We start from the raw sequence: 14,375 nt of genomic DNA on the forward strand, positions 1-14,375 counted from the left end.
GGGGTTGTCTCTAAGAAGGCATTCCAGGTAGAGAGGGGGAGCCAGAAAAGCCTGGGATAGCAAGGCCAGGTCTGGAATGGGATGAACAAGAGTAAGAGTGGCGGGAAGGAGAAGAGTTGGAAGACACACATGGGAGATCCTGAAGGCTTCTCCAGGCCTGTGCTTGTCAAACTTCAAAATGCACATAAATTGCCTGGGGAATATTGCAAAAATGCTGATTTTGTGTCAGTAAAGGGTCCAAGATTCCATATATCTAACAAACTCCCAAGTGATGCTGAGAGTGCTGATCACAGGAACACACTTTAAATATCAAGTCTTTCATCCAGGATAAAAAGTTCAGATTTTGTTTTAAATGCAGTGTTTTGAACAGGGAGTGGCATGACAGAACCTATGTTTTAAAGAGCTCACACTTGCTTCTGTCTGGAAAACAGACTCCTGGTGGCCATTAGAAACTACGGTGATGTTAGTTTGAGCAGATTAGTAGTTTGGGCCAGGAAAGCTGTAGTAGAACAATGAGAAGATTGGACTCAGGCAATAACCTGAAGGTTGGGCTGATGAAACTTAGCTGATGAATACGATGTCATGAACAGAGGAAATGAGAGAACCATGAAGAGTTGTCTGAAACAACTGCATAAACAGTCATGCCATTGACCAAGATGGGGAGCAGGAGGATGGTAGAAAGAGACATGCATTGAGGCAAGTGTTCAGGACTGAATTGTGCCCCTCCAGTTTTTTTTTGGAGAGGGGTATAGTTGCTTTTGGGAGCTTCCCTGGTGACTTAACAATAAAGAATCTACCTGTCAATGCAGGAAACATCGGTTTAATCCCTGGATTGGAAAGATCCCCTGGAGAAGGAAATGGCAACCCACTCTAGTATTATTGTCTATGAAATCCCATGGACAGAGAAGCCTGGTGGGCTATAGTTCATGTGGTTGCAAAGAGTCAGACATGATTTAGCAACTAAACAACAATAAATTACAATAGTGTGTTAGTTTCTGCTGTACAACAAGGTGAATCAGATATAGGTGTGTGTGTGTGTGTGTGTACATATAAATATATATATGATCATATATATATATATATATATATCTCCCCTCCCTCTTGAACCTCCCTCCCATCCACCCCCATCCCACCCATCTAAGTTAGCACAGAGAATGGACCTGAGTTCCCTGTAATATACTCAGATTCCCACTAGGTTCTCACTGTTTTACTCATGGTAATGTATATATGTCAATCCCAATCTCCCAGTTTATCCCACCTTCTTCTCCTCTCCTCCCCAATATCCACACATCCATTCTCTGTATCTGCATTTTTATCCTACCTTGAAAATAGGTATATCTGTACCACTTTTGGAAGAAAAGTTATGACCAACCTAGATAGCATATTGAAAAGCAGAGACATTACTTTTCCAACAAAGGTCCATCTAGTCAAGGCTATGGTTTTTCCAGTGGTCATGTATGGATCTGAGAGTTGGACTGTGAAGAAAGCTGAGCACTGAAGAATTGATGCTTTTGAACTGTGGTGTTGGAGAAGACTCTTGAGAGTCCCTTGGACTGCAAGGAGATCCAACCAGTCCATTCTGAAGGAGATCAGTCCTGGGATTTCTTTGGAAGGAATGATGCCAAAGCTGAAACTCCAGTACTTTGGCCACCTCATGTGAAGAGTTGACTCATTGGAAAAGACTCTGATGCTGGGAGGGATTGAGGGCAGGAGGAGAAGGGGACGACAGAGGATGAGATGGCTGGATGGCATCACTGACTCGATGGACGTGAGTCTGAGTGAACTCCAGGAGTTGGTGATGGACAGGGAGGCCTGGTGTGCTGCAATTCATGGGGTCGCGAAGAGTTGGACACGACTGAGTGACTGAACTGAACTGTACCACTTTTCTACATTCCCCTTATATGCATTAATACATGATATTTGTTTTTCTCGGGCTGACTTACTTCACTCTGTATAACAGTTTTTTAAAGGGATAATTAAGGTAAAATGAAATTATTAGGGTGGACCCGAATCCAATATCACTGGTGTCTTTATACAAAAAAGAAATTTGGACACAGAGATATGTGTCTACAGGGAGAATGTCATGAGAACGTCATGAAGATGGCCATCTACAAATCAAAGAGAGAGGCCTAAAACAGGTCCTTCCCTATAGCCTGCAAGGGAATCAACCATACCAACGCTTTGACTTTGGATTTTCAGCCTCCAGAACTGTGAGACAACAAATCTCTGTTTAAGTCACCTAGTTAGTGGCATGTTGTCATCAGTTCAGTTCAGTCGCTCAGTCATGTCTGACTCTTTGCAACCCCATGAACCACAACATGCCAGGCCTCCCTGTCCATCACCAGCTCCCAGACTCCACCCAAATCCATGTCCATTGAGTCAATGATGCTATCCAACCATCTCATACTCTGTCGTCCCCTTCTCCTCCTGCCCTCAGTCTTTCCCAGCATCAGGGTCTTTTCAAATGAGTCAGCTCTTTGCATGAGGTGGCCAAAGTATTGGAGTTTCAGCTTCAACACCAGTCCTTCCAATGAACATCCAGGACTGATCTTTAGAATGGACTGGTTGGATCTCCTTGCAGTCCAAGGGACTCTCAAGAGTCTTCTTCAACACCACAGTTGTCATAGCAGCAAACTAAAACAGTAGAGGAGGGGCTGTTTGAGGTCGACCATTTCTCAGGAGGAGTTGATTAGGGAAGGAGACACACGTTTGAGCATGTGTGAAAGCCCTGATATGGGAATGGGTGGTGAGAGGAAATTTTATTTTAAACCCCACAAAAGTAGTGATATGGCTAAGTTGGATTGTTGGAGTAAAAAGATCCTTGGATCAGAATTCAAAGGATATGGTAAGCTCTAACTGTGCCACTTATTTTTTGCACAACTCCCTTGAGTTGAGCAAATCCCTTCAGCTTTCTGAGCTTTAGTTTTCTCATCAGAAATGCAGATAACAGTACCCATGGCACCTACCCCATCAGACTGCTTAGAGGTCCAAATAAAATAAAAATACAAGTGAAAGTAGTTCTCAAAGTACAAAAACTTATATGAGTTGTGCTGATTGGTTGTTACTGCTGCTGTGGTTATGGTTTCCACCCTAATAGAGGCTGTGCTCTAGTGCCGTAGTAAATGGACAATACGCACACACCAGGCGTGCAATTCAAGGGCCATGTGCCTTGATGTTACGAGGATACTCCAGAGTCTCTCTTGGCAATCATCAAGTCATCCATCTTATTTTTTAGAAGCTAAAAATTTCATGTTCATGTGATTTTAATTATAACCATATTTTTATTTAAAGTGGGGAGCAACGGAAGATTGTGGTAGCATAAATCACTAGTCATCTAATCTCATTTAGGTTATATGAAAACAAGATGGAAATCTTTGAAGTTAGTGTGTTTATTTGCTAAATCACTCCCATCAAAAAAAAAAAAGACAAAAAATCACATTATGTTTCTCAGAACTGTGTGGACAGGAAGTATTATTTTTTGCAGGAACTTTTATTTAAAAAATAAGTTTGGTGTCTATGCTGCAAATCAGCACTCTGTTGGTTGAAAGGGAACCATTTTAGCCACCACTGTTGCATTAAATTATGCAGCTCATTGAAACAAACCATGAGGTTTTCCTGAACTTAGGTGATGGACTGACTAGATGACAGCTGTGGTGTTTTGGGCGCAGTTAAGGTGGAGTGGGGAAGGGTATGGGGAGAGGAAGGCACAGAAACTGTCATTAAAACAAGTATCCTCTCCCTGGCCCCAGGACTTGGGGCTTATTTATATCCCTTTAATATTGTTTTTCATTTTCTGTAATAAATCATGTTTTGTTGGAAATGCCCATTAGAACTGTGACAGTTTAGCCGCCTCGTGGAGAACAATGACCAAACCAAGGCACCACAGCTACTTCAGCTGCCGGGCTCTTTGAGCCCCACTCATAGGACAAGGAAGACAATTCAGTCTCCATGTCCTAGGGGTCCTCAGCCCCTGTGCTGAGACTTTGACATCACAAACTGAAGGGTGACACTAATCAATGACCATGACTAAATCACCCCCACCATCTTAACAATATGGTGCTCAAAATAGGTTCTTTTCAGATACTCAGAGCCAGGCTGATTACTTGCTATAAACTAATAATAGCTAACAATTCTGGATACTTTTAGTTGCCAGACTGTGCGATGTGCTTTCCATGCATTATTTCATCAATCCTCAAAATAAACCTGCAACATTTTAAATGCTACCCATTTCTTCTCATTCAAATTGAACCAAATGGATATGTATTTTATCTCATCCTCTTTATCTTCCAAATACTAGATTTTCTTATTTTCATTCTACGGATGTTCACTTTGTCTCCTAAGACACTAACCCTGAGCATCAGACAATTATAGCTGAAGATTTTTAGTGATTTATATTCAAAGATGTAGCAGGTTAAGGTGCAAGAAGTGAAAGTAGACTATTTCTCCCCAGTGACTTAGACGGAACAAACCAGGAAATAGTCAGCATTGTATATACAGTGGTCTGGCTCTCTTTTATAGGCTGGGTAATTGTGAAATGTGTATCATTTCTTAACAAGATGCCTGATAAAATAACCAGGCACTTAAATCCCAGAAAGTGTATTCTCAATATGTCAGGAGTATGTGACAGGCATTTCTTGTACTTGAACAAAATCAAGGTCTACAGTTCTTTAACTACAGCTATACAATCATTGTTATCATTCAATTTTAGAGTCCTCCTAAATGTCACCTTTTCTGGCCCAAAGATTCAAAATCCTATCAATTCAATAAGCATGTGTCAAGTTCTTTTTGTTTCTAAAATATGGTGCTGCTGATTCTGTGAATGGATCTGCAAACCTCCAAATGTCCGTCTCCGGGGTTTCTCCCAGAGATCATATACTTACATGCCTCTGGGCAGGGAGGTGATGTATAAGAGTGAAACTGACTGAGTTCAACACAAGACACAGTGGTGGCACTGAGGCCACCTACAACTGCTGCCCAGCTCCTGACACATGACGTCTTGAGGGAATGCCAGCTTCACATGGCCAAGTTCACGATTTTTCCAAGACAGTCTGGAAATTCAGATATCTGTGCAAATATCCTGTTTTGAAAATGTTGGCAGCTTATGTCATTTTCCTTTCTTTTAAATACAATGCAGCCAAGTTCACTAGGCCACCATTTTGTAATGTCCACTTTAGGGATTCTCAGGGAGGAAGTGAGATGTGCCACCACATGTTTCTACCCCTCTCCCCTCAGGAACGTCACCTCTCTGCTCTCTCACACTCAGGGGGTTGTCTCAAGAAACACCACCCTTCCACTGGGAAGGGCATGAGTTTGGGGAAAGTGAAAAGCAGGTCCTTTAAAGACCCAGATCCAGCCCCCTCCCTCGTGCCTTTGGACAGAGCCACAGACAAGAATGAGTGCAGGTTTGGATTTATCCAAGGAAGGAGAGACTTGCAGTATTCACATGCCCTTACAGATCGCTGTAGGGCTTTTGACAGATTCAAGAAAGTTGGGAGAATTGAGACAAGATCTCTATTTTCAATGCATTGGGCTCAAGGGAAAAGTAAACCTTCCAAATTAAGTTTGAGAATTTTAGGGTAGATTTTAAATGAAACACAAGTCTAAAAATTTTAGATTTAGGGGCTAGGAAAATACAGAAAATAATTAAATCAAGAGAACTGATATAATTCCCATAAAAATATGGCATCATGGCCAGGACTAGGAGGGTAAAGAAATCGACTTGAACTAGACTCACCTACAATGGTGAGATATTACAGTAACCTACAAAGGATGTCTTCAACCAAGCAAAGGAGTAAATGGCAACAGAAGGCAGAATTTGGTAATATTCCAGTTCCAGTTCAGTCGCTCAGTTGTGTCCAACTCTTTGCAACCCCATTAATCGCAGCACGCCAGGCCGCCCTGTCCGTCACTAACTCCCGGAGTTTACTCAAACTCACGTCCATCAAGTCTGTGGAGCCATCCAGCCATCTCATCCTCGGTAGTCCCCTTCTCCTCCTGCCCCCAGTCCCTCCCAGCATCAGGGTTTCCAATGAGTCAACTCTTCACATGAGGTGCCCAAAGTACTGGAGTTTCAGCTTTAGCATCAGTCTTTCCAATGAACACCCAGGACTGATCTCCTTCAGAATGGACTGGTTGGATCTCCTTGCAGTCCAAGGGACTCTCAAGAGTCTTCCCCAACACCACAGTTAAAAAGCATCAATTATTCAGTGCTCGGCTTTCTTCACAGTCCAACTCTGTGAAGTTGGACAGTCCAACATCCATACATGACCACTGGAAAAACCATAGCCTTGACTAGATGGACTTTTGTTGGCAAAGTAACATCTCTGCTTTTGAATATGCTATCTAGGTTGGTCATAACTTTTCTTCCAAGGAGTAAGCATCTTTTAATTTCATGGCTGTAACCACCATCTGCAGTGATTTTGGAGCCCCCCAAAATAAAGTCTGACACTGTTTCCACTGTTTCCCCTATCTATTTCCCGTGAAGTGATGGGACCAGATGCCATGATCCTAGTTTTTTGAATGTTGAGCTTTAAGCCAACTTTTTCACTCTCCACTTTCACTTTCATCAAGAGGGTCTTTAGTTCCTCTTCATTTTCTGCCATAAGGGTGGTGTCATCTGCATACCTGAGGTTATTGATATTTCTACCGGCAATCTTGATTCCGGCTTGTGCTTCTTCCAGCCCAGCGTTTCTCATGATGTACTCTGCATAGAAGTTAAATAAGCAGGGTGACAATATATAGCCTTGACGTACTCCTTTTCCTATTTTTGGAACCAGTCTGTTGTTCCATGTCCAGTTCTAACTGTTGCTTCCTGACCTGCATACAGATTGTCAAGATGCAGGTCAGGTGGTCTGGTATTCCCATCTCTTTCAGAATTTTCCACAGTTTATTGTGATCCACACAGTCAAAGGCTTTGGCATAGTCAATAAAGCAGAAATAGATGTTTTTCTGGAACTCTCTTGCTTTTCCAGTGATCCAGTGGATGTTGGCAATTTGATCTCTGGTTCCTCTGCATTTCCTAAAACCAGCTTGAACATCTGGAAGTTCACGATTCACATACTGCTGAAGCCTAGCTTGGAGAATTTTGAGCATTACTTTACTAGCATGTGAAATGAGTGCAATTGTGTGGTAGTTTGAGCATTCTTTGGCGTTGCCTTTCTTTGGGATTGGAATGAAAACTGACCTTTTCCAGTCCTATGGCCACTGCTGAGTTTTTCAAATTTGCTGGCATATTGAGTGCAGCACTTTCACAGCATCATCTTTCAGGATTTGAAAGAGCTCAACTGGAATTCCAACACCTCCACTAGCTTTGTTCATAGTGATGGTTTCTAAGGCCCACTTGATTTCACATTCCAGGATGTCTGGGTTTAGATGAGTGATCACACCATTGTGATCAACTGGGTCATGAAGCTCTTTTTTGTACAGTTCTTCTGTGTATTCTTGCCACTTCTTCTTAATATCTTCCGCTTCTGTTAGGTCCATACCATTTCTGCCCTTTATCAAGCCCGTCTTTGCATGAAGTGTTCCCTTGGTATCTCTAATTTTCTTGAAGAGATCTCTAGTCTTTCCCATTCTGTTGTTTTCCTCTATTTCTTTGCATTGATCCCTGAGGAAGGCTTTCTTATCTCTCCTTGCTATTCTTTGGAACTCTGCATTCAGATACTTATATCTTTCCTTTTCTCCTTTGCTTTTCACTTCTCTTCTTTTCACAGCTATTTGTAAGGCCTCCTTAGACAGCCATTTTGCTTTTTTGCATTTCTTTTTCTTGCAGATGGTCTTGATCCCTGTCTCCTGTTGGTAATGTTGGAAATTTCAATATGAAGATTTGTATTCAAAAGCAAGGCTGAGGGAAGTCAGAAATGATCGGGTTCTAACATCCTGACCGCAGTAGGCATCAGAGGAATCTATTTATAGGGAGCTCTGAAAACAGTCCGTTTATTAAATCACAGATAATCAAATCACAGATTTTCTTCAACTTTCAATGGAGTTACGTCCCAGTAAATGTACCCTAAGTTGGAAATGTTCTAAATCAGGTGCATTTTACTTTTATTTTATTGAAGGATAATTGCTTTACAGAATTTTGTTGTTTTCTGTCAAACTTCAACATGAATCAGACATAGACATATATATATATATATATATATCCCTTCCCTTTTGAAACTCTCTCCCATTTCCCTCCTCATCCCACCCCTCTAGGTTGATACAGAGCCCCTGTTTGAGTTTCCTGAGCCATACAGCAGATTCCTGTTGGCTATCTATTTTACATATGGTAGTGTAAGTTTCCATGTTACTCTTTCCATACATCTCACCCTCTTTCCCCTCTCCCCATGTCTGTAAGTCTATTCTCTATGTCCTTTTCTCCATTGCTGCCCTGTAAATAAATTCTTCAGTACCATTTTTCTAGATTCCATATATGTGCATTAGAATATGATATTTATCTTTCTTTCTGACTCACTTCACTCTGTATAATAGGTTCTAGGTTCATCCACCTCATCAGAACTGACTCAGATGTGTTGCTTTTTATGGCTGAGTAATATTCCATTGTGTATATGTACCACAACTTCTTTGTCCATTCATCTGTTGACAGACATCTAGGTTGCTTCCATGTTCTAGCTATTGTAAGTAGTGCTGCAATGAACAACAGGATACATGTGTCTGTTTCAATTTTGGTTTCCTCAGGGTATATGCCTAGGAGTGGGATTGCTGGATCATATGGTGGTTTTATTCCTAGTTTTTTAAGGAATCTCCATACCACCTTCCATAGTGGCTGTATCAATTTACATTCCCACCAACAATGAAAGAACATTCCCTTTTCTCCACACCCTCTGCAGCATTTATTGTTTGTAGACTTTTTGATGATGCTCATTTTGACCAGTGATATCTCATTGTGGTTTTGATTTGTATTTCTCTAATAATAAGCAATGTTGAGCATCTTTTCATGTGTTTGTTAACCATCTGTATGTCTTCTTTGGATAAATGTCTGTTTAGGTCTTTTTCCCACTTTTTGATTGGATTGTTTGCCTTTCTAGCACTGAGTTGTGTGAACTGCTTGTATATTTTGGAAATGAATCCTTTGTCAGTTGTTTCATTTGCTATTATTTTCTCTCATTCTGAGAGTTGTCATTTCATGTTGCTTATAGTTTCCTTTGCTGTGCAAAAGCTCTTGAGTTTAATCAGGTCCCACTTGTTTACTTTTGTTTTTATCTCCATTACTCTAGGAGGTGGGTCATAGAGAATCTTGCTTTATGTCATCAAGTGTTCTGCCTATGTTTTCCTCTAAGAGTTTTATAGTTTCTGGTCTTACATTTAGGTCTTTAATCAATTTTGAGTTTATCTTTGTGTATGGTATTAGGAAGTGTTCTAATTTCATTCTTTTATATGTAGTTGTCCACTTTTCCCAGCACCATTTATTTGAAGAGCCTTCTTTGCCCCATTGTATATTCTTGCCTCCTTTTTTAAAAATAAGGTACCCATAGGTGCATGGGTTTATTTCTGGGCTTTCTATCTTGTTCCATTGGTCTATATTTCTGTTTTTGTGCCAGTACCATACTGTCTTGATGACTGTAGCTTTGTAGTATAATCTGAAGTCAGGAAGGTTGATTCCTTGAGCTCCATTCTTCTTTCTCAATACTGCTTTGTCTATTTGGTATCTTTTGTGTTTCCATATGAATTGTTAAATTTTTTGTTCTAGTTCTGTGAAAAATGCCATTGGTATTTTGATAGGGATTGTATTGAATCTGTAGATTGTGTTTGGTAGTATAGTCATTTTCACAATATTGATTCTTCCTACCCAGGAACATGGAATATATCTCTATCTGTTTATGTCATCTTTGATTTCTTTCATTAGTGTTTTATAATTTTCTGTGTACAGTTCTTTTATCTCCTTGGGTAAGTTTATTCCTAGGTTTTTGATCATCTTTACTATCATTATTCTGAATTCCTTTTCGGGTAATTTTCCTATTTCCTCTTCATTTATTTGGACTTCTGTGTTTCTAGTTTGTTCCTTCATTTGTATAGTATTTCTCTGCCTTTTCATTATTTTTGTTTAATGTATTGTGTTTGAGGTCTCCTTTTCTCAGACTTCAAGGTTGAATTCTTTCTTCCTTTTGGTTGCTGCCCTCTGCCCTCCTAAGATTTGTCCATTGGTTTGTGTAAGCTTCCTATAGGATGAGATTTGTACTGAGTTTTTATTTGCTTGTTTGCTTCTTTTTCCTTTGATGGACAAGGCTGATGAGGTGGTACTCCTGTCTGCTGATGATTGGATTTGTATTTTTGTTTTGTTTGTTGTTTAGATGAGGTGTCCTGCACAGGGTGCTACTGGTGGTTGGGTGATGCCAGGTCTTATATTCCAGTGGTTTCCTTTGTGTGACTTCTCACTATTTGATACTCCCTAAGGTTACTTCTTTGGAAGGAATGATGCTAAAGTTGAAACTCCAGTACTTTGGCCACCTCATGCGAAGAGTTGACTCATTGGAAAAGACTCTGATGCTGGGAGGGATTGGGGGCAGGAGGAGAAGGGGATGACAGAGGATGAGATGGCTGGATGGCATCACTGACTCGATGGACGTGAGTCTGAGTGAACTCCGGGAGTTGGTGATGGACAGGGAGGCCTGGCGTGCTGTGATTCATGGGGTCGCAAAGAGTCAGACACGACTGAGTGACTGAACTGAACTGAACTGAACTTCAGGTGAAACCAGGTGTCATTATGGCACACAGTATTTTAAGAGAAACCTCCTTTTAAATTTGTATAGAGAAGAAAAAAATATCGCTAGTTTGTTTCCCCCTGCCACTTAAGAGAGGTAAAAATGTCTGACACTTGCAAGCTATTTCCTCTGTTTGGAGACCCCTGGCCTTCCTGCCTGTTACCCTCTCAGCTTCTACTAAATACATAATGCTTTTACACCATCAAAAAGTCAAAAAAATGGCTAGCCAAATCATCCTCTTTCAGGGACCATCGGTGGTTTACAGTGAGTTTGGCATAGTCATAGAAGGCAGGGAACTATGTTATCCCTTAGAACAATTTTTATCAAGAATGATTAAACTTAAAACAAATTATTCCTGAACTTTGACTCTATTCCTTAACTAGTGTTCTCCACAGTTCAGCTTTTGCTTTCCTAGATCACTTGGGGGAGAAGAGCGAGCAGAGGGAGCTTTGAGAGTCCTCTGGTCATCACTGAGGGTTCTCAGCTCTCATAATGGTCATTAGGGGCCAATTTCACTGTTTCCCAGATGACTGCTTCTAGAAGCTCTGTTCTGCACCCACTTAGAGGGGAGACTGTGCAGTGATAAGACACCTGTTAGCAGGGCAAGGAGAAAGCAGGTACAATGGAGCTCCAGGAAGGTGCAGGATTCTTTTTCTTTTCTAAGGTATCTGGAATTTATTTGTTATACATTTCTCTGGAACTGCAAAAAAAAAAAAAAATCCAGAATCATAATTAGTGAAATGGGGAAGGTTTCTTCACTTTTCTTTAAAACAGCAGCAAATGTCAAGAAATGTTTCAGAGATCCTGTGTGATTTCCTCACCTAGAGTGTTTCTTGGGCTATTTTCCCCTAATTTGTTTTGGTTTGGTTTTGCTTTGGCAATCAAATTCCTTCTGATTCTCAAATAGTCTATGATATCCAAGTAATACAGTAGCAGCTTTGGAGACAGCAGCATTAATAACCCCTTGATTTGGGCTTCTTGATGGTTAACCCAAGCTGTATTAGGTCCTGAAATCACATACTTTCTACCCATTCATTATCTAGAATTCCTTACATATAAGTATTGCATAATGGGCATTGGTGGATTCCCCTAGCATTAGACTCCTATACAAAAAAAGATCTTAATGACCCAGATAATCACAATGGTGTGATCACTTACCTAAGGCCAGACATCTTGGAGTTCGAAGTCAAGTGGGCCTTAGGAAGCATTGCTATGAACAAAACTAGTGGAGGTGATGGACTTCCAGCTGAGCTGTTTCAAATCTTAAAAGATGATGCTGTGAAAATGCTGCACTCAATATGCTAGCAAACTTGGAAGACTCAACAGTGGCCACAGGACTGAAAAAAGTCAGTTTTCATTCCAATCCCAAAGAAAGACAATGCCAAAGATTGCTCAGACTACACCATGATTGCACTCATCTCACATGCTAGCAAAGTAATGCTCAGAATTCTACAAGCTAGGCTTCAACAGTATGCGAACCATGAAATTCCAGATGTTCAAGCTGGTTTTAGAAAAGGCAGAGGAACCAGAGATCAAATTGCCAACATCCGCTGGATCACTGAAAAAGCAAGAAAATTCCAGAAAAACATCTACTTTTGCTTTATTGACTATGCCAAAGCCTTTGACTGTGTGGATCACAATAAACTGTGGAAAATTCTGAAAGAGATGGGAATACCAGACACCTGACCTTCCTCCTGAGAAACCTGTATGCAGGTCAAGAAGCAACAGTTAGAACCAGACATGGAACAACCGACTGGTTCAAAACTGGGGAAGGGGTACATCAAGGCTATATATTGTCACCCTGCTTATTTAACTTATATTCAGAGTGTATCATGTGAAGTGCCAGGCTGGATGAAGCACAAGCTGGAATCAAGATGGCTGGGAGTAATATCAGTAACCTCAGCTATGCAGATGACACCACCCTTATGGCAGAAGGTGAAGAGGAACTAATGAGCCTCTTGATGAAGGTGAAAGAGGAGAGTGAGAAAGCTGGCTTAAAACTCAACATTCAAAAAACGAAGATCGTGGCATCTGGTCCCATCACTTCATGGCAAATAGGTGGGGAGACAATGGAAACAGTGACAAACTTTATCTTTTTGGGCTCCAAAATCACTGCAGATGGTGACTGCAGCCATGAAATTAAAAGACATTTGCTCCTTGGAAGAAAAGCTATGACAAACCCGAAGGTGAAAGTCACTCAGTCGTGTCTGACTCTTTGCGACCCCATGGACTATACAGTCTATGGAATTTTCCAGGCCAGAGTACTTGAGTGGGTAGCCTTTCCCTTCTCCAGTGGATCTTCCCAACCCAGGGATCAAACCCAGGCACATTGTAGGCAGATTCTTTACCAGCCAAGCTACCAGGGAAGCCCTAGACAGCCGATTAAAAAGCAGAGATGTTACTCTGCCAACAAAGGTCCATCTAGTCAAAGCTATGGTTTTTCCAGTAGTCATGTATGAAGGTGAGAGTTGGACCATAAAGAAGGCTGAGCGATGAAGGATTGATGCTTTTGAACTGTGGTGTTGGAGAAGACTCTTGGGAGGCCCTTGGACTGCAAGGAGATGAAACCAGTCAACCCTAAAGGAAATAAATCCTGAATATTCATTGGAAGGACTAATGCTGAAGCTGGAGTTCCAATACTTTGGCCACCTCTTTAAAAAAGACCCTGATGCTGGGAAAGATTGAAGGCAGGAGAAGGGGATGACAGAGAACAAGATGGTTGGATGTGTTAGGTAGGTAGAATAGGGAAAAAGAGTCCAAAATGGCGGTGGCTAAAAGACAAAGAAGCCCGCAAAAATAAAACAAAAGAAGGTCCGAGGACCAGAGTGGGGACCTCAGGTAAAACAAACAACACTCCCAACTGGCCCAATTTACATAGGACAGGCCCAGGGAGAGATAAACATATAAAAAAGAGGAGCCAAAGCTAGCTCTCTCTCTCTCCCCTGCGCTGGGGTGCTCTTCTCCTCGTGTCTTTGGATCGACGCGCCCTCGTGCCTCAAAGATAGATTTTCCTACTCTCTTCTAAATAAAATAGAGCTGTAACACTGATTTGTCTAAGAGCTATAACATGGTCCATTTGAGACCTGAGAGCTAAAACACGGTCTATTCAAGACCTGAGAGCTGTGACACGCTGAGGGGGCTTTAATGTCCGTCACTCCAAATCTTTGTTGTGATGAGACAAAGAACCGAGGAACATACACTCGCGTGACAGATGGCTTCACCAACCCAGTGGACATGAGTTTGAGCAAGCTACCAGAGATGGTGAAGGAAGGGAAGCCTGGTATGCTGCAGTCCATGGGGTTGCAGAGTCCAACATGACTGAGCAACTGAACAACAAAAAAAAATCATGCCAGCTTTATTGATTAGGACTCTTGTTCCCAAGTATCAAATGTAATGCCAAGCTAGCTTAAGCATAAAGTGAGGAAGGGTTATTGTAAGGTGGTGGCAGGGGAGGCTTCGTGGAACTCAGGTTTAGTAAATCTTTTGGCCAGACTTGGGAAGGAACTGGAAGTAGAAATTAGAGAACTTACGTCTTCTTCTCTGAACATCTCTTTCACTTTTTTTCTCTTTCTGCACTGGCTTTCTCTGACTCTGAAGTCCACAGGGAGGCCTCTCTCTTTCTCGCTCTTATCTTGTTTCTCAATTTATTTTGTCTTAATATATAAATACAGA

The 14,375-nt window shown here is 41.3% G+C and overlaps 1 protein-coding gene across 4 annotated transcripts in view; it reads left to right on the forward strand.

The window, feature by feature from the left end:
* PDE7B (phosphodiesterase 7B) overlaps positions 1 to 14,375 on the forward strand; it is a 380,722-nt gene that overhangs the window by 154,127 nt on the left and 212,220 nt on the right. The window contains exon 3 of one of the 4 annotated variants that reach the window (XM_059889704.1): positions 1 to 14,375. This exon is cut by the window's left edge and continues 16,002 nt beyond it; it is cut by the window's right edge and continues 47,506 nt beyond it. The exons of the other annotated variants lie outside the window; for them this stretch is intronic. The gene's annotated coding sequence lies outside the window, so the exon portion shown is untranslated. 4 annotated transcript variants of the gene reach the window in all.

The sequence above is a fragment of the Bos taurus genome, chromosome 9 (genome assembly GCF_002263795.3).
Source record: "Bos taurus isolate L1 Dominette 01449 registration number 42190680 breed Hereford chromosome 9, ARS-UCD2.0, whole genome shotgun sequence".
Taxonomy (NCBI): Eukaryota; Metazoa; Chordata; class Mammalia; order Artiodactyla; family Bovidae; genus Bos; species Bos taurus.